The sequence below is a fragment of the Pseudorasbora parva genome, chromosome 20 (assembly GCF_024679245.1).
Source record: "Pseudorasbora parva isolate DD20220531a chromosome 20, ASM2467924v1, whole genome shotgun sequence".
In the NCBI taxonomy this organism is placed as follows: Eukaryota; Metazoa; Chordata; class Actinopteri; order Cypriniformes; family Gobionidae; genus Pseudorasbora; species Pseudorasbora parva.
The window spans coordinates 2,345,129-2,365,079 of record NC_090191.1 but is presented as its reverse complement, the minus strand read 5'-3'; the positions used below and the strand labels follow the sequence as shown (position 1 = coordinate 2,365,079).

Genomic DNA, 19,951 nt, shown 5'->3' with positions numbered 1-19,951 from the left:
AACACCTGTATCTAGTTTCAGTAATAGGCGCTGGGAGAGTACAAAACGCCAGAGAGAAACGGAAGCAGGCGAGAGAGAGACGGACTGCTGACGCACCCAGAGACACTGAGTTCAGAGTTCCCGGATACCGGAAGTACCGCAACCCGGAAGTGAAACCTGAGTTTATGAGAAAGATACACACTGGAGTGTGAACACTGTGATTTGAGTTAGACAAAGAATAAAAGACGTCAGCAGTCCACCCGACCCCCGTGTCCTCTTCCTTCCTTACCTAAGAACTTGTTACACATTTATTCACAGCACTGAAGAAAACTCACTCGCTACTTCCGGTTCAGTGGGACTTTAATGCTTGCTTGACTTTTTAAGATTTTAAATGGGTATGTGTTGCAGGGGTATGTTGTTACACCAGATTATAATAACACTTGAGAGGAGAGGTACGATTTCATGAGCTCTGTTCATCCAATGTTAAATTGTATTATGTCATGTTCAAATGATCAAATGTTAGAAGGAATCTTGTGTGATGTTATATTTGATCTAGTTTTACTTAAGAGTTATCAACTGAGATATTTTTGAGTGCTACTAGCGAGTGGAGAGTGCATTGCATAATTTTATAATGAATACAATATTTCTTGTACATATCAACTTAAACATTAATTTAATCAAATTAAATTAAATTAAATTGGTGATATACATATATTGATTCTGTAGTAATATTCTCATCAGTGTTCTGTCAGCTTTAACATAGGCCGACTTAAATCTGCATATTTGTGATATTCACCCCATGGTGTTATTTCATTTTAGAAAGGCCATTTTTTAAAATCTTATTAAATGTATGCATCATCTTTCATGTTAAATTCTCACATTTGATTAATAAATTCAGCTATAATAGTAAAGACACTATAGGCTGTTATCAATTAAATTAAATTAAATAAACTGCAAAAAATACAGCTGCAATAATTAATGTTAAAGATTAATGTTCTCATTAAAACATGCAATCATACTTTTAAACATAACCGCCAATAGGGGGCAGCAAGAGATCGTCTTCATAAGTGAGTCATTGAGTCGTTCATTCAAATGATTCATTCAAATCGCTGAATCATTCAGTAACAAAACACTGCGCTGAGTGTTGCTTTCCTCTGGAACTATTTTCGTCGGTGAAATGGAACAAAAAAGGTTGTTTGGATCTAAAACTTTAAGTAACTTAATATTAATTAGGCTACTTGTTTATTGAACTAGGCTACACCATTCATGCTACACAATTTACGATTGCAAAGTCAACTTGTGTTATTAACAATATCATAAATAGGCATGTGCCGATATCAATTTTTCATGTTGCGATTAATTACTGAAGTTTTATCATGATATACGATATTATCTCGATATTGAAATAAGTTGCAGAAGAAAAAGTGTTGCCATAGCATAACAGCTTTAAGAACTATTTTTGTAAGAACAAAAATAACTGAATGTTTAAATACAATAATGCACCAAAAATATATACAGCTCTGGGAAAAAAATTAAGAGAAATCAATGTTAAGTGGTCTCTTGATTTTTTCCAGACCTGTAAAAGTAAAATTTTCAAACAGATTAAAGTGCAAAAGAATTAGGCTATAAAGAACAACAGGTAGGCTTACAAATTACAATAAGGTCTCATTATTTGATGCATTAACTAAGACTGAGCAATAGCTACATTTGGTACAGAAAGTATAATGTTTTTGTTAATGTTAGTTAAGAAATACTGATCATTGTTAGTTTTATCTTAGGTCCATTAAAAAAGTTATTTTGATTTTAATGTTATTAAACAGTAACTAAGAAATTAACATTACTTAGAATAATTAATTCTTTATAAGTATTTTTCATTGTCAGTTCGGTAATAATGAATTAACATGTTAACTAATGAAGTCTTATGTCTCAAAGTTTTACTGAACAATAACAAATAATTAGAACAGTTCTAATCGGTATGTTGTAGTCCAGATTAAAACATAAAAATGTTTAAGTTCGAAAATAAATAGCCTATTAAGTCTTTGGGTGGGTTGCACCAACAAGGATTAACTTTAAATCTAGATTAAATCAAGGTTTATTTTATAATTCTGTTGCACCAAACTTTAAACTTTGTTTAAAAATAAGCAAGCTTAAATTTAAACCATGACATGATTTATTTTCATAATAAACCTGGATTAACTATAATCTTGTTGCTCCATAACTTTAATCTCAGATTAAAATTTCAGTTAGGGATTAAATTTAAACTTGCTACTCTCTAGCACTTTATAAAGACAGACGACATTTTACAAGTTTATTTCCTTTATCAGCAAGAGCTCCTTATGTCAGAGAGAGTGTTTCTGGTGTTCAATAAAGAAGGAAATTGAATGTTAGTATTGTTGCTGTCAGTGGCTCATCATGGCAGCGAAAATTAATGGAGGTTTTAATCGCAGGTTAAATACTGCTAATCCCAGATTTGTTAATCTTGATTTAAAATTAAGTGGTGCAAAACAACTAGATTTAAATTAAAGCCTAGATCAACAAATCCTAGATTAGCTCTAAACTGAGCTTAATTTAATCCTTGTTGGTGCAACCCACCCTTTAAGTATTAAGTATTTGGTGCTGTGATGAACAACATTGAGATTACACAAACGAATGGCTGTTTTAAAAACTACACGCGTTTTTTGTTTGTTTGCGGGGTAACCGCTGCATTCTGCAGTTCATCAGCGCCCTCTGCTGTGGCACTTCAGCAGCACATCTCCTTCACTCGTTCATGTGCTTCTCATTTACATCTGAGCATGTGTCCCTTTGAAACAGAATACAGCGGTTTATACGGTTGATGGGCAAAGTATTCTTGAGTGCATTATAAAAAAATTATTAATTGTTAAAGGTCCCATTCTTTGCGATTTCATCTTTCAAACATTAGTTAGTGTGTAATGTTGCTGTTAGAGCATAAATAATACCTGTAAAATTATAAAGCTCAAAGTTCAATGCCAAGCGAGATATTTTATTTAACAGAAGTTCCCTTTCAAAGCCTACAGCGAGCGGCCGGTTTGGACTACACCGCTGCACTTCCTGCTTTAATGACGCAACTAAAACCGTTTGTTGACGAACCCTCGGCCTACAAGAACACGCAGATTCAGGGGCGTTGTCCTTTTGCTCTCGCAGGTCGAGAATAGGAAGCGTTGTTTTTGTAGAGTGTGTTTGTCGCCATGCCATTGAAACGCTGTTATTTTCATCCCGGAGTCAAATCACCTTTGTTTGGCCTTCCCACGGACGCTATACGTAGAGATCAATGGCTACAGTTTATGATTTACTCGGTTCCAGAAAATTATAATCAGTAAGGATTAAGGATTCAGTTTATCAGTGGACATCAGCAGCACAGGCTTTACCATACGGATTCAACAGCACCGCCACAAACAGTGAGTAACAGTGTTCATTAATGCCTGATCTGGGATCAGAGAGTTCTGATGTGTAGCTCATCATTCAAGTTCACACACACTTTCTTTCTAAATCATTTAAAACTGTTAGTCCTGCAGCTGGCCGTCTTGATGCATCAGTGAAGCAAGCCAGTGACTAAAACCAACAACTTCACTCGTTTCTGTTAGCAGCATGAAACAAATCTGTTATTTAAATGATTAAACTACAGAGAGCATTCAAAGAACACTCTTTATAATGTTCGGATCGGTCAATCACACGTTTGAATGACGCTGCTCATTATGCTCAACAGAAGCTCTTACTGTATTCATGTCGATGTCGTGTTTGTCGTTAGCGGTGGTGAAAGCATTTTGTGAGGGAAATAACGTTGCAAAGTTCACTCATTCAGAGCTCTCAGAGACAAACAAAATAAACTTGCGCTCTCAAAAACTCGGTACAATAACATTTCCTCTGTCTCTCTCCACTGGCAGCGCTGCAGCTCCCTGACTAAACCACGCCCCCTCCGTTATCTTTTAAATGTAAAGATCACAGCCAATCATCACCAATCACAGCAGTGGGTGTTTTCACTGAAAGGGATCCCCTGGTGTTGAGACTTGTATGGCTTAATATAACATAAATGATGTCTCTTACTGAATTATGTAGTAGAAAACCCATGAAAGATCTACGTTATTTTAAAAATCGATTTTATATTTGGACCATGGGCGGCGCCATTTTGTTTGCGTTCTAGGTTGATGCCGTAGAGTGGTTGAACTTGAAGGGACGGCCATTTGTAGTGTTGTCCGACACCATAGTGGACATGTTCGAGTGCAGTCATTCAGTCTCACGTTCACCGCAATAACGAGTGAACAGCCGATTTACACACAACAGCTGTCCGACTTCACGCACTCAAACATACATGTGCACACAAACTCTCTCTCTCTCTCTCTCACAGACTCACACACACCCCAACAGATCGGCGCGAACACACACACGCACTGCGTGTGCGCATACATAACCCTTCCCTGTGTTGATATCATAGACTGTTGATATGCAGTAGATTAACTGTAATGCCTAATGTAACCAGCAGAGGGAAATAACTAGGTAGGACGATGGGATAGGGTAACGTGAGGAAGAGAGGCAGGATGTTTTGGTGATGATGCATGCGATTGAGACAGAGCAGTCTGTCAGGTGTGTGTGCGCGCCCGCCGATCTGTTTGTGACTTGTGTAGGTGAGTTTGTGTGCACATGTATGTTTGAGTGTGTTTTAAGTACAATTACAAAGCAATTAATTGGTTTTGTTTAACTCTGAAACAATTTTCGAGTTGCGTTGTGGTAAAAATAGCTACGGGTAACGCCAGCTGATTGAGGAGTTCAACCACTCTACGTCATCAACCTAGAACGCAAACAAAATGGCGCCGCCCATGGTCCAAATATAAAATCGATTTTTTAAATAACGTAGATCTTTCATGGGTTTTCTACTACATAATTCAGTAAGAGACATCATTTATGTTATATTAAGCCATACAAGTCTCAACACCATGGGATCCCTTGAAGACTCAGCAGACACGCCCCTTGAAACAGAGCATTCCAAACAGAGGGCTAATATCAGTATAGAAAAAATGCCTTTTATTTCTAAATTATGACATTTTTTGATGTAAAAACCATACTAACAATATAAGCACACCCCAAGACACATTATAAAACAAAAAAACAACCCATGACACAGGACCTTTAATAAATTATTATTTACGATATTTTAAAGTGCCCACGATAACAATATCGTGCATATTCATTATCGTGATAAATCGCATTATCAAAAATCGGCACGTCTAATCATAAATATCAACAACTACTAAAAACTCAGTTTTACCCCAGTATGTTTCTTCTGTGAGTTTATAGTGCTGCTCATTTGTTTTTATTTCTCCACGAATGTCTCTCACAAAGAGAGCCTCAACGCGACTCGTTAACGTACCAGAGGCAGAGATACACTCCATTATCAATCGCTGTTTACACTGAATATAATAATAATAACAACAAAAATCGGAATCATTCTGGCGTTTCTGGTTATTTAAATATTTTATTTGTCCCAGACAAAGAATGTCAAGCCCTTGGCTTAGGCTACAGACAGCCCTGTATTCTCCTGACCAATGGTTTGTCTGTGTGTGTATTCAGAGGCAGTGAGCAACGGCCTTTCAATATAATAATAAATAACTACGTTAATGCGCAATAAAATAATTGTCAGCATTAATTTATGTATATATATATATATATATATATATATATATATATATATATATATATATATATATATATATATATATATGGTAAATACAAATTGATAAATAATAGATCTATATTAGGGATGGGCATGATTAATCAATCGTGTTAATTTGTTATTGATTAATCGAATGCATTTTTTATTTTATCTAATGTAGGTCGCGCTGCGTAGTGTGAGTCTTGAAGCAATTAAATAAATTACACTGTGTGGCAGCAATTAAACATTTTACCACCAGGGTGCAATATTTGACACCATACTTGGTTATCAGTGATCTTCCGTTTTGATTTCAAAAGAATACTCATGAAGATGTCACGGCGAAGTGTGGCGTGGGACCATTTTTATTTAAAAAGCTAAATATTTCACTATTAACCTGACATTTGTGCTTTTTTCAGTTGCTTAAAAACACATTAATGGCAAAGTTTAATTGTGCTAACATACAAAACTGTGCTAACATAATATGTGAGCAAAATGTATGTACGTGCTTGTATTTTTGAGAGAATAATTTGTATGCATGGGTTTTGAAAAAACTAAACAATTTGTTATAAAATGAAGGTCTCAAAACACACAATAGATATGCGGTCACAATACTTTAGACTGATGGATGTGGTTGCCAATGAGTTAGTAAGAAAATAGTAAGAAGAGAGTAATCTTGTTTCTGATTGAAATCTTGTTTCTGTCCCAAACAGAAATAAGATTATTATTTTCGTCCCCAATTGGCAGATAATTTCTTTTTTTACGCAAAATTTTGATTTTTACAAAACAAGAACAAATATAATGTTATAAACAAGAACCAAATACCAAATAATAAGATAATTTTTTGCAGTGTAGTCAAATCTTTTGATCATTTAAAATATAATAGGCCTTTGTAATGTGCCTTTGTTGACTACATTTTATAAATTCTATTACATTTCGTGTTGCAGCAGGATTTATATATTTAATTTTTTTTTGCATTTAATATTCACAGACACTGACAGAATAAACTTTACCTTACAATCATCATTGCTCTTAGAAATAGAAACAGCTTTTTGTGAGGTAAATTATTCCACGATCATTCCTCACCGCGTCTCAAACCGATGTAAAGTGTTGATGTGTTAATTTGAGTTTATGTTGAGCTGATGTGGGCGTCACTGTATGGAGCGCTTCAAATTTGAATCTCAAAAGAACGTGTGCTCCGCGGTTGTGGCGCATTAGCGGATAATAAGGGTGCGTTCACACTTGTCATGTTTGGTTCAATTAAAACTAACCCTGGTGTGATTGCTCGTTTAGTGCGGTTCATTTGAACGCAGAGGACCCGTGTTTCCGATAATTATCCGGTACAGACGACAGAACGGCCGTCTCTTTTCTGCACAGCAGAGGAACTCCTGGAGCTGTTTTGAATGTTTTGAACATTTTATGAGCTCTTCATGAGTTCTCAGCTGGTAAAAATAATGCCATAGGTACATGCATAAAATGACTGCATGTAATCAGCACACAGCGTTGTTTTGAATGTTCGGTAAGCAGCTCCTACGTCATACAAACCGACCAATCAGGTTGTGACCGTCTCCCTGTGCCTTTGGTTCGGTAACTTTAGGTGCGCTGTTATAAATGCCAGTGTGAACGCTAAGCGGACCAGGACTATATGTTTTGTTTTTTGGTCCGGACTAAACGTACCGAACTACGAGTGTGAACGCACCCGAAGACTATAATGAAACACTTGCGAACAGCTGATCTCTCTCTTTTCAAACACATAAACAGAAAAAATGTTTCCGATTTGATTTACATTATTTACAACCTGATATTTCAACGTTTCTTTAGACGTATGTCTTATGCTTGTGTTATAAACGTTTTCACCAACTCATTTTCTGAAGAGAATCAGAATAGACGTCTTTGACAGGGAGTGTTTGTTTTCTTAACTTTGCAGAAAGCACAACAATTTGGGACTCCTGTGGCCGGTTGCACAAAGCCGGTTTCAGTCGCTACCCAGGTAAGGTCGAGATTAGTTTGAGCAAACTCTTGTTTTTCGGGCTTGAGAAGGTGGATTGGTTTTTAGCGGTGTTCATCACCATGGTAACTGACACTGCACGGCTGGATTTATTCTGGGTTAGAGACCGCAAACCCAAACTGGACCAATCAGCTGCAAGTAAAGACTAAAGCCACACCCCCTGTATCTCTCGTTCCATATTAAAGCAGTTCATAATGAAAAAACTTTAGAAATAAAATTGTACATGTATCTTACTACTTAAATTACTTTTCATTAATATAATATATTAATATAATTATCATATAATTTGACAAGTAGACAAATAGTAATATAAATGCATAAAACATGCATTCATTATTATTTTAAACGTGTATTAATTTGAGCTCTTTGTGAACCAATAATTATTAACCATATTCCTTTGATTCACATCATGCATTAATAGTCAGATATACGTTCATCTGCTTCTCAAACTAAAGTGTTTATCCTGCCTAAACACATTTAATTTCAAAATAATTTCCAAAACGATCTCTCAATCTTCAGAAGAGAAGTGACTCAAACGGACGCTGTGATTGGCTGTTTGCCGCGCGCTTCAGAGTTGATCGCTAACTCTGGATTAAACCTGAGTGGACAGAGAAAGTTTATACCGAGCTTTGAGAAGCGATTGAACTTGATCTAAACCAGGGTGGATTTACCTGTCAACTCTAAACCTACTCTGAAACTGAGTTTGTTCCGCTTGCGTCATGCAACCGGCCTCTGGGAGTTAAGATGCAGCGTATGTTTTTATTGATTTAGACACGTTAAAAGCTTAAAACACAAACCTTTCTTCAGCAGAATCACAACAGATGCAGGAGCGCGGCGCGGCCTTATGACGTCACATCTCCACTACAAAATAAAAGTCCCGATCTCATGCTCAAGTCACAGATGTGTGTAGAGACATTCACATACAAACAATAAAAAACACATCAGTTTAATTCTTGAATACATATTTAAATGCGTGTTGGTCAGTGATGTGCTAAAAATAACTACCAAAGAGAGAGTTTGAACCACATCTAATATGTGAGATTCAATAAATGCCATATATAAATGTTCAATAATCATTTATACAAGGGGCAGATAACTTTTTATTTGTTTATACTTATTTTTTTAAGAGTTTAATCAAAAGCAAAAAACATTTGTCAATATAATTTAATCTTATAGAGATTTAATTTAATTTAAATATGTTTGTATCCTCTGATTTATTCTACTTATAGTAGATGAGCGTGAGTGTAAATTGAATATTATTTTTTACCAATAATCTGAATGAATCTCATGTTATCATTAAAATAACTGCTTCCATGTGTCCACACATGCCAATCTGATGTCATGATGTAGTGTAGCACATCACCCAGTCCATAAATTGTGTCTGTGAAATCAATAGTTAGTCTGTACACTGGCAGGTTTGAGTTATAAGAAATGTGTGACACCATGCCAACACTTTATTAATAGATGGGGCTATAGCCATTAATAAACATGTAGGCCATGTAGATCCCAGTCAAGTGGTGGACTGTCCATTGTGTAGCCAGAATTAAACTTTGCCGCATTTGTTTTGTGGATTTCATAGGTTAGGAGTGTTATTTAACTTATTAGTGTTTGATTTGGGGAGAATGTTTTTCTTTTCCTCCATTTGCTTTTGAGTAAGTATTCTGTAAAGAAAAAACATGTTCTGATGAATTTTGTTTTTGGTGTGGCTAATCTGTATATTGATTTCAAGGAAAAATATTATCCAGAATAGAGGGTCAAAATAAGTTAACAGTGTCTATAGATGGCTATTAGCAGCTTGTCTTAAAATTGAATACGCTTATCACAAATTGACTAACAATTTACAGGTTGTAAAAAAAAAAACAGGTTGTTACAAATGTTCTTTGTGTTGTTGATGATGATGGAGAGTTTTATCTGTTTAATATTTTAAACAGTTTTTATGTAATACTGTTGATGATTTTGGAATGTTAAAATCATTACATTATAATTCTCAATCAATCTCTCTTTTGAGTGTTTTTGAGCTGTTTCTCAATATGCATTCTTGTCTGTAATTGTGAACTTCTATCATTAGCCGCTGCCCAAGTAGTTTTCCAATTCAATGTTCACATCTACAAACCAGATTCCAAAAAAGTTGGGACACTGTATAAATTGTGAATAACAACATAATGACAAGATGTGGAAGTTTCACATTTCAATATTTTATTCAGAATACAACATAGATGATATATCAAATGTTTAAACTGAGAAAGTGTATAATTTTAAGGGTAAAATAAGTTGATTTTAAATTTCATGGCATCAACACATGTTGAGACAAGGCCATGTTTACCACTGTGTAGCATTCCCTCTTCTTTTTAGAAACAGTCTGCATACGTCTGGCGACTGAGAAGACAAGTTGCTCAAGTTTAGGAATAGGAATGTTATCCCATTCTTGTCTAATACAGGCTTCTAGTTGCTCAACTGTCTAAGGTCTTCTTTGTCGCATCTTCCTCTTTATGTTGCGGCAGATGTTTTCTATGGGTAAAAATCTGAACTGCAGGCTGGCCATTTCAGTGCCGGATCCTTCTTCTACGCAGCCATGATGTTGTAATTGATGCAACTGAGCGCTGATAACAACTTGGGTTATTATGGATGATATTATGCACTGTAGATGATGACAACTTCAAACTCTTTGCAATTTTTCTCTGAGAAACTTCTTTCTGATACTGCTCCACTATTTTTCGCCGCAGCATTGGGGGAATTGGTGATCCTCTGCCCTCTTGACTTCTGAGAGACACTGCCACTCTGAGAGGCTCTTTTAATACGTTGGTAATTGACCTAATAAGTTGCAAATTGGTTCTCCAGCTGTTACTTATCTGTACATTTAACTTTTCCGGTCTCTTATTGCTACCTGTCCAGTCTCACTTCAGTTCAGTCTCCTGTCCACTTTTCCGGTCTCTTCGGGACAAAAACCTGTCCCAACTTTTTTGGAATGTGTAGATCTCATGAAATCCAAAATGAGCCAATATTTGGAATGACATTTCAAAATGTCTCACTTTCAACATTTGATATGTTATCTATATTCTATTGTAAATAAAATATAAGTTTATGAGATTTGTAAATTATTCCATTCCTTTTCTTATTTACAATTTGTACAGTGTCCCAACTTTTTGGAATCGGGTTTGTAGCCAAATACAGTTCAAATTCCCAGATGTGTTCCTGTTACTTGTGTGAACTTAAAACAGTATCTCACACTAACCAAATATAAAGTTTTTCAGATGGGAAAGTTGTTTTAAAGTTAAAATCTGTGGTTTATTGCTTATAGTACATATTCATATATTGCCTGAACCACATATTAATAGGTTGAGTTTTATATTTAATTTTGTTTTAATAAAACATGCAGTGAAGACAATCCATGTATGCTTCGTCTGGACCACATTTGTGTAGCTATAAATGTTTAAGATTCTTAAAATGAAAATGAATGTTATTTTATAGTGTTTTATTTTATATCAGTGTGTCAAGTTCCAGATTGTAGATGTAGAGTTTTGTTTAGTGATAAACTCCTACTTTTTACCAGTATGTCTCTTCGAGTGAAATGTTTTTCCCACCCTGTTGGCAGGTGTAAGGCTTCTCTCCGGTGTGAATTCTCGTGTGTTGCTCAAAGCTTCCTTTATGATTGAAACTCTTTCCACACTGATGGCAGTTGAAAGGCTTCTCTCCAGTGTGAACTCATATGGGCTTTAAGATGCCCTTCATGAGTGAAACTCTTTCCACACTGTTGGCAGGTATAAGGTTTCTCTCCAGAATGAACAATCATGTGGACATTAAGGCCCCTTTTTCGAGTGAAACTCTTTCCACACTCTTGGCAGGTATAAGGCTTCTCTCCAGTGTGAACTCTCATGTGTTGCCCAAAGCTTCCTTTATGAGTGAAACCTTTTCCACACTGTTGGCAGGTGAAAGGCTTCTCTCCAGTGTGAACTCTCATGTGGATTTTAAGACTCCCCTTTCTATTGAAACTCTTTCCACACTCTTGGCAGGTATAAGGCTTCTCTCCAGTATGAATTCTCATGTGTTGCCCAAAGCTTCCTTTATGAGTGAACGTCTTTCCACACTGTTCGCAGGTGAAAGGCTTTTCTCCAGTGTGAAATATCACATGGTCTTTAAGATGCCCTTTATTAATGAAACTCTTTCCACAATGTTGGCAGGTGTGAGGCTTCACTCCAGTGTGAACTCTCATGAGGACTTTAAGGTGTTGCTTTTCAATTAAACTCTTTCCTGGCTTTTGAGTGATTTTTTGTGAGGAAATAATTTCAGTCTGTGAGCAACTAAAAGATTTTTCTTCAGTTATGAAATCATGATGTTGCCGAGACTGATCTTTCTCTTCCATTTCATTTAGTTCTTGACTCTCCACTTTCAGTGCCATCAGATCTAAAAGAGACAAAAATAAGTTAACCCCAGTTTAATGGAACAAAACAACAGAAATTAAGACATTAAAACATTTGAGGCATAAAAAGAAAAAACATGTATGCTGGATCCTATATCCACTAAGCTACAAAAGAGGGGTTACATTTAATCTCAGACTTTTTCTCAATATTCAAAATCATTTCTAGCCTAGAAATCTAGACGCACCCTGCGGCAGCAAATCTAATCTGCCCGTGAGTGTCGTCTAGCAGCTCTCAATACCCTTCTGAGCTGTAAACGCCAAACTCTTGCCAGGCCAATCACATCGTGTATAGAGTCGGTGGGCGGGGCCATCATGACGACGGCCGAGTTGCGTTTGCTGCTTCTAGTAAACACAGAAACTGGCGAACTTTCGAATCAGCTTTGACCGCGACTCTGGAAGACTTGGAGTTAAGCTTTTCTCTGAGAAAAGAACAAAGAACGGCACTGAAGTCATTCTTAAGAAGGGAAGATGTGTTCAGAGTTTAGCCGACCGGATACGGCGAATGTTTAATCTTTCAACAAGCTCTGCTTCACCTTCGTTGCTCTGGTGGGTTGTAGCGCTATCCTATCGCGTGCAGAGGGAGTTTGAAAGACAACCGTTTATTCCGCCCCTCAGATTGAGCTGTCAATGGTGAGTTTCCAGACCAAACATCTTGATGTGGGTCTGGCTTGTCAGGGTAAATCATTTCCTTTCTATAGAAAAATGTCCACTCTTTTTTTATCATGTTTGGATTTGATGTGTTCAGGACACTTCCACGGGTGTTATTTAAGTAGTTTGGAGGGCCACTTTTTCTTCACACAGTTCAGTGTGCCCAAAAGTGGCATTACAAAATAAAGTGCAAAACAAATCTTGACTCCAACTGAAGTCTTACAAACAGAACGTGTCAGTAAGTTTTCAGTGTCTGTTACTTTGAAGCCGTAATAACCCCATACTAATGAAGTGTTGTTTTTCTTTAATATTTATTTGCCTAATGATTGCTCTAACACTGCAGACACCATAATCCCACTTCACCGCGCTTTCCTGTTTGTTTTTTGATGGTGGGCGTATATAGCCTAGAAATCTAGACACACCCTAGCGGCAGCAAATCTAATCTGACGCCAGTGTCATCTAGCCATTCTCAATGCACGTCTGAGCTGTAAACGCCAAACACTGGTTGGGCCAATCACATCATGTATAGAGTCGGTGGGCGGGGCAATAATGACGACGGCCGAGTTGCGCTTGCGTTCTACTAGTAAACACAGAAACTGGCAAACGGCGGTGTTTCGAATCAGCTTTGACCGCAACTCTGGAAGACTTGGAGTTAAGCGGGTGAAAGTCCAGGCCTCCAAACATAAGTCCTCTCATTCTTTAATTTCTGGGCAAAAAGGCTAACCTTAATTTTCCGTTAGGATGGCCAATCACCAACCCTGTAGATCCAAACAAATCATTCACAGGATCCCATCATTGTCGCCAAATTGTCATGAAAAAAAATTCTACTTTGTTTGGGAAAAAAAAATGAAACGATTTGGAAGATCAGTGTTTTGTCCTGTCCCTCAACTTAACTTGAGAATCCTTTAATGTCTTAATTCTCTGTCAGTATAGAAATGCTGAATTTCTGTACTGAAAATGCTAATCAGAAAAGGCTGTGATGTGGATGCAATATGAAAAATATGCCACTTTCTTTGGTTGGCAGACTTAATAACCAATTGAGTCAGCGCACCTCTAATCTCCCCAATCATCACTGTTCTAGCTAACTGTATACGCCCTTGCCTGACAAGCCAGACCCACATCAAGATGTTTGGTCTGGAAACTCACCATTGACAGCTCAATCTGAGGGGCGGGATAAACGGCTGTCTTTCAAACTCCCTCTGCACGAGATAGGATAGCATTACCACTAACCAGAGCAACAAAGGTGAAACGGAGCTTGTTGATAGATTAAACATTCGCCCGTATCCGGTCGGCAAATCTCCGAACACATCTTCCCTTTTTAAGAATGACTTCAGTGCCGTTCTTTGTTCTTTTCTCAGAGAAAAGGATTTCAAAAGAATGAAGAAAACGGTGAGATTTTGAAATTCATAATGGTGAATAGTGGCTAACATTTCCAGACAACAGAAATATACCTGAGGGTTTCACTAGTTTGTGAAACATTTCTTACAAATTTGTGCAGAAAACGACTTGTGCAGGTCTATACAGGCAGGACAAAGAGGTGACAACCACTGTGTAAAACCTATAAAGATTTGTCTAAAGTACTTAAAGTATGGAGTATAGGTATAGGTTAAAGTATGGAGTTTGGAAATGGCAAATACAAGTTTGAATAGTTCCAATTACAGGGAAATGAAAAGAAAATATTGAAATAGAGCAATGGCTGGAGTAATAGAAAAGTTGAATAGCAAAAGAAGGTTGAAGGATAGACATGATGATAAGTTTCAGATATATCAGAAACAATGAGTATGTGGTTAGAGGAATGAGAAAGACGTGAAAGAAAACAAGCAGGGAAAGAACTCCCATGTAGAGTCCTGCAACAGGTCAGGTGGATTGTGACATTTATAATATTCACGGGCGGGGATGCGGGCAGATAATTAACTCTGAAAAATATGAAAATGAAAAATATGTGCAATATTTCTTTGGCGAGGTGAATGAGCGAGAGAGACTGGGCCGTGATTGTGAATGAGCGTCACCTCTCGAGTCCTCTGAGGGAGCTCGGAGGCATATAAGGACGAGCGACACCAAAAAAGGATGAGAGATCACCAGACCTGGATTTGACGTAAAGTTGTGTTTACGTTTTATTATGTGTGGCAGTTGTCCGTGAGGGGCTGCCCACGTTACTTTCGTTTTGTTTGGTTATAGTCTTTTAAATGTTCCCCGGTTCCCGCCTCCTTCTTCCCCCCTCGAACATACTGTATTACAATTTCTATCTCCAAATTACCATTACACATACATGCAACAACGATATGCCATTTGACCCATCACGTCACCACCCCTGCGACATTGCAACTTTTGTTGATGCCTCTCGTAGCCCAGAAGGAGCGATGAAGTAAAAGTAAAGTTGGTGAGTGGAGTATATGAAATCGTTGACAACGAGTGTTTAAAGGCACTGCCTGTTTCATTAACCCATTCATGACACTGTTGATGTTGCGAGAGGTGCAAGATAAAAAATAAAGCATTTTAATTGGAACGATTTTAGCGTGTGATTTATCAAGGGCACGAGTCGGGTAACGGGCCAAATATTAACGGGTCTGGGCAGTTGCGGATTTAATTTTGATATTTTCACGGGTCTCAGGTCAGATCTGGTGCTAAACCTTGGGGGTACGGGTGGGGGCGGGTCTCAAAAAATGGACCCGTGCAGTACTCTGCTCCCATGTACAGAGATAAAGACAACAAATACTCATAAGTGTTCACTCTATCCCAATGTAGAAATGCAGTGTGTAAAGGTGAGTATGTGCACCACTGAAGCAAGAAGCACCACCAGATTACAGCGAGGCTGCAGGAGGATAAGACCAAGACCATGAATCCCCTTCCAAAACCAAGACTCATGTATTACAATACCACCATGCTATAACCCCACAAAAAAAAAACAAAGAAGAAAAGGTGAAATGACTCCATGCAAAGGCTGCTTGCAACAAGCTCGTACCGACAGCTGAAGCGGTCGACAGTGAAGAGAAAGACAATGAAAATTATTAATCAGAGGACAAAGCAACCATCATGGCACCAATTGCTGATGCTCCGGTTAGGGCTAGCAGAGTGGCAAGATCAAAGAACACTCTCCAACAACAGTGGGGCATCACCTGGAAAAAGAAACACTGCAAAGATAAGCACCTGCAAGTAAGATAAAGAAGAAACTGTTCAATTGACACAGTGGAATGTCAGAACCCCAAGAAAGAGTCTTTGGGACACCCACAAGAACAACATTTTTCTCGTTGGCCAGAGGCCAGAACTGTCAGCAGCAGTAGCGTACCGTGGGGTTTCAGTCAGGGCCTTCACTAACGATCAACACGCCCCACGCCATAACAACACACACACACACACACGATCAACACGCCCCACGCCGTCGCCATAACAACACACACACACACACACACACACACACACACACACACACACACACACACACACACACACTTGTTTTTGTGACATATGGGGACATTACATAGGCGCAATGGTTTTTATACCATACAAACCGTATTTTCTATCCCCTTACACTGCCACTACCCCTAAACCTACCCAACACAGGAAACATTCTGCATTTTTACTTTCTCAAAAAAACTCATCCTGTATCAGATTTATAAGCATTTTGAAAAGTGGGGACATGGCCAATGTCCTCATATTTCACCCTCTCCTTGTAATACCTGTGTCATTATACACATTTGTGTCCACACACACACACACACTTATATCTTCCCTGTTCTTATTAATTGTTGTCAGTGGCGTAGGCACTGTCTACTCTCTTATGTAGGGGTCACTGTCTACATAAACCAAAACTGTAGCTACAATCTGTCCACATACAAAACATGAGCAGCGGTTACAATAAACCTTAGAGACTTTATTACCACTTTTCAAATATATTCTTCATTTTTATTGAAAATAAACACCTTTCCGATCTGATATGTGATGAGAAAAGGAAGTACATCAAGTTTGGCAAAAGCCAGAACCACAGTTTTAATTACGTCACAACTTAGTGCCGCGCACCTTACCCCTACACTATAACGACTGATAGAAACTCATGGTGTGTTCCCGGCCTTACAGAATGAACTTGCACTTAGAACTGAAAAGCTCTCAACGTTACTTACGGCCTGATGGATTCTCTCTCGCGTTAATGCAAAATTTCGCATTACAAAGTCCTTTTTATAGAATTTTGCATCGCTGCTGTTTCTCTATGACACAACTGCAAATTATAATTATTATAAGTGAATAGTAGTGTTGCACGATATACCGGTACTAGAAAAATACCCTGCTATTACAAACGGTACGATATGGACTTTTATTAGTACCGGTACTTTACGGAGGACAGCGCTAATATGAGCTGTATTTTTGAATTTGCGTCGATGTGTGACAGCAGGTGTCAGGACGTGTGTGCAGAGCTCTGCTTCTACCGCTCACTAAACATTGGAAGTAGTAGAAGAGTTAAATATATACGCTAGGGGTAACAATTCGTTTTTAACAATGATTCGATTAGACTGAAATAAAACAGGTCACACTGATTTAAATTTTTGGCTAAAAAGTTACTGAATCGATTTCAAGTCACTGAATCGTTTCAGATCATATCGTTCTAAATGAACCAATATCGTCCTTAAATCCTATCGATAACCTCAAATCGTGATACGGACCGAATCGTTGTTAAACGAATCGTTACACCCCTAATATACGCACAGCGCATGACAGAGAAAGCAAAAGAAATATGCGCAGATGAGAAGAAAAAGTGTGGCGCGTCACATGCTCGTGCTGCAGGACTCTGACCTAATTCGCGGATTATCGTTTGGGTTTGAATAGTCAAAAATATGTAAAAAAAGCACGGTCTGGCGAGTACTGAGGTAAACACAGGATATGTCTTTAGTGAGCGTGTACAGTCGAAGTAAAGCCAGACCTAATATTCTGTAATTAATGTTAATCAAACAATAAAAACATAGAAAACCACCACATACCTCGCTAAATAACTAAATATATTTATTAAGAATCAGTGTGTAGTCAAATTATAAAGTGAAGATTGAGTAAGCAGTTTTATATTTGATTATTTAATTTGTTCTTGACTTGCTGTTAAATAGACCTAATGAAGCTGAAAAATAAAGCACTGTTTTTGTCATATTGTTTGTAATTGGCATTTTTTGCTTATTTAAAAACAAAACAAAGATACAATTAAAAATCTATATAATTATAAAATTACATTTAAAAAACATTAAATTACATATCATGAAATAAGTTTTGGTCTTCCCACCTGTTCAGAAGTGAAAACTACATTGGCATGTAGTTATTACAGCAATAAGAGGAGGAATGGGCAAAAACCAGCTCAGGAACATGCTGGACAAGTGAATTTATAGTTAAAAAAACAAAACAATGAATAATAAGTTATGTTGTCATATTATTCATATTATCAGTTTTTTGTTTTGTTTTTTAACCGTGGTATTGATTTAGTATCGGTATCGAGGTATTTTAGTTTGGTATCATATCGAAGTCATAATTTTAGTATCGCGACAACACTAGTGAATAGGTTAACACACTTCATAAAATCACAGGTGCGAGCCGCGTCACATAGGCCTACATGAGACAACCTGATTCAGCTATCAAACTCATCAAACTTTATGTAAAACACATTGACTGTAAAAAACACATTTTATTTAGCATGAGGTCATGTGATCTCAACATGTCTGTCAACATGAGGCGACCTGCTCCATGTCAAATAAAACTGCTTTAAATTAAGACACTCTTCAAAAAAAATCACTAATCTCTGTAGAGCTGGACATTTCAATAATGATCAAATGAGTGAGTTCAGCTTTGAGAATGAAACCAACCTGTTTGGTCCTCAGTTTCTTCATGTTTGACTCTCAATATTTCTTCAATCTTCACGTCTTCACGCTCCTCTTTAATAAACGCCATCTTTGTTTGTTCCTCAGTTTCTTCATGTTTGACTCTCAATATTTCTTCAATCTTCACGTCTTCACTCTCCTCTTTAATAAACGCCATCTTTGTTTGGTCCTCAGTTTCTTCATGTTTGACTCTCAATGTTTCTTCAATCTTCACGTCTTCACTCTCCTCTTTAATAAACGCCATCTTTGTTTGGTCCTCAGTTTCTTCATGTTTGACTCTCAATGTTTCTTCAATCTTCACGTCTTCACTCTCCTCTTTAATAAACGCCATCTTTGTTTGGTCCTCAGTTTCTTCATGTTTGACTCTCAGTGTTTCTTCAATCTTCACGTCTTCACTCTCCTCTTTAATAAACGCCATCTTTGTTTGTTCCTCAGTTTCTTCATGTTTGACTCTCAATGTTTCTTCAATCTTCACGTCTTCACTCTCCTCTTTAATAAACTCCATCTTTGAGATAAGAATAATCACAGAAATAAAAAACACATCCAAACTAAATCAGTAGTTCAGTCACTGGTAAGAGTGTCAGTCAGAGTGAGAGTTAATGGCCTTAAATGACCTGGGCCCTAACCACTTAGCACTGTAAAATGATATCCATTGTGATGTGATATGATATTTATTTGGCTAACTTTAGGCATATAGACCATATTTAACAACAGAGGCAACAAGACTATTTATACACTCGATGATTTTTATATATATATGAATGAATTATCAGAAAAATTAGGTGATTGTAAGACTGGATATGTGCTTGGCAATATTGTGATTGTAATTTGTTGTTGTGTAATTCAAAGCAAAGTGTGGTGCGAAACCAATCACCTATGAGAAAGTACTGGCATAATTGTCTTTTTTAAATGTTCTAGAGTTAGCTGGTGTATGTCTCCTTACTAATGGACTTTGAGTCTGGAAATAAAGTTGAATTGATTAATTTGATTCAAGTTTCAAAAGCTTAGCGTCTCCAATTTCTCCCAATTCTTGTATGATACATGTTTTATTATTTGTGGATAATTATGAATTTTGTGTTGGATTAATGTTTATGATAAACTGATTCATGCTATATAGAGATGATGAGATGCAGCTTTTCTGTTACTTATGTGAGGATGAGCTTTACACTAATAAACAATCACAATAAATACAATTAATTAATGTTAGAAAACACATTAGAATGTTAAGTTCAATAATCAAACATTCATTTAACTGTTCTTGTTGAAACTATAACATTGACCGAACAGTTTTTATTGATTTAAACACTTTAAAAGCTTAAAACACAAACCTTTCTTCAGCAGAATCACAACAGATGCAGGAGCGCGGCGCAGCCTTATGACGTCACATC

General features: G+C 37.2%; 1 pseudogene; it reads right to left on the bottom strand.

Annotated features, from left to right (window-relative positions):
* Positions 1-9,087: 9,087 nt before the first annotated feature.
* On the bottom strand, positions 9,088-19,068 carry LOC137049960 (zinc finger protein OZF-like; annotated as a pseudogene).
* Positions 19,069-19,951: the final 883 nt, after the last annotated feature.